Source organism: Cyprinodon variegatus, unplaced genomic scaffold (genome assembly GCF_000732505.1).
Source record: "Cyprinodon variegatus isolate N-32 unplaced genomic scaffold, C_variegatus-1.0 Scaffold70, whole genome shotgun sequence".
In the NCBI taxonomy this organism is placed as follows: Eukaryota; Metazoa; Chordata; class Actinopteri; order Cyprinodontiformes; family Cyprinodontidae; genus Cyprinodon; species Cyprinodon variegatus.
Window position 1 is genome coordinate 1,756,121 of NW_015150523.1, and position 1,806 is coordinate 1,757,926.

Here is a 1,806-nt window from a genome sequence, read left to right on the forward strand (position 1 = left end):
TATATATATATATATATATATATATATATATATATATAGGGCTTTGAAGGGGAGTGGCTGTCTTGTAGTTAGGGCATAGGGCTTTGAATTCACTCCCACAGACTGTCACTCTGGGTCCCTGAGCAAGACCTTTAACCCCACACTGCTCCCTGGGCACCGCACAATGGCAGCCCACTGCTCCCCAAGGGGATGGGTTAAATGCAGAGAAGTAATTTTCCTCTGGTATAATTAGAGTTTATAAAATAAAAATAAAAAAATAAAAAAATATAGATATATATATCCATCTATCCACTTTGAGTCACGCTTATCCCAAATGGGTTTGGGAGGGGTGCTGGTGCTTATCTCCAGCTTTCTATGGGCGAGAGGCGGGGTACACCCTGGACTGGTCGCCAGTCCATCACAGGGAAATACAGAGACAAACAGGACAAACAATTATTCACGCACACACTCACACCTAAGGACAATTTCGAGAAGCCAATCAACCTAACAGTCATGTTTTTGGACTGTGGGAGGAAGCCAGAGTAACCGGAGAGAACCCACACATGCTAGGCGGGAACATGCATACTGCATGCAGAAAGACCCCGGACTGGAATAAAACTTGGAACCTTCTTAGCAGTGCTACCCACTGTGCAGCCTATATATACATATACATCATATACATATCTTATCCCCTTTCTTTGTCATGTCCTTGTATACTATTTTACTCCCTAAATTATTTTCAATAAAGATTTATATATATATTTGTTCCAGATAAGTGGAGCGTAGGAACTAAATGCTGCTTCTCCATGTTTAGTTCTGGTTCTAGGTATGCAGAGCAGGCTGGAGCCAGAAGACCTGAGTGGTCTGGAGGGTTGATACACTGATAGCAAGTCTGCGATATATATGGGTGCTAAGCCATTCAGGGATTTATAGACTAACAGAAGTATTTTAAAGTCTATTCTCTGAGATACAGGGAGCGAGTGTAAGGACTTTTAGAACTGGGGTGATGTGGTAACGAGGTATAACTTCTGATTTCCTTCATTTTAGATATGATTAGCCTATCCATGTTATGTCAAATTTATGTCTGAGTTTTCATTGGTCATTGGTCATTTCCATTTTTGTGTTGTAGTTATTGTTGATTGTATTTGATTTCTTAGATATTTCTTGTCTTGTGTCAGTGTCCTTTTCCCTAGCTCCCTTCTGGCCGCCTGTTAACACCTGCTCCCAATCTGGTAATTAGCCTGGTCTGTATTTCTCTCTCCCATATAATCTCCCCCTGTTGAGTCATTCTTTGCTGGTTTGTCGTCATTTCTTTGCCCCCTTTAGGTTGTGAGTATTCCTGGTTTTCAACATTCTGGGATTTTTGTGGATTTACGTTTTTGGATTTTTGCTTCTGTTTAACTTTTTGGATAACAAATCTTCAAGTAACCTCCTTCAGTTTCAGTCTGCATTTGGGTCCTGTCAAACTCCCATCCCACTTGACAGTTACAGGGATACGTACCTCAGGCTCTTATGGTAGCTGTAATTAACCTTCCTTTAAGAAACCATCTGTTGACTTCTCTGGTTTAGCGACTTTCACCAGAGCACTGAAACAGCTCTGGTGAAAGTCACTAATGATATTTTCATGGCCTCAGATAATGGACTTGTATCTGTGCTCGTCCTGTTGGATCTCAGTGCTGCATTTGATACAGTTCACCATAATATTCTTTTAGAAAGACTTGAATAGGAATTAAAGCAACAGCACTAGACTGGTTTAAATCTTATCTATCTGATCAATTTCAGTTTGTTCATGTTAATGACAGATCTTCAACATGCTCAAGGGTTACC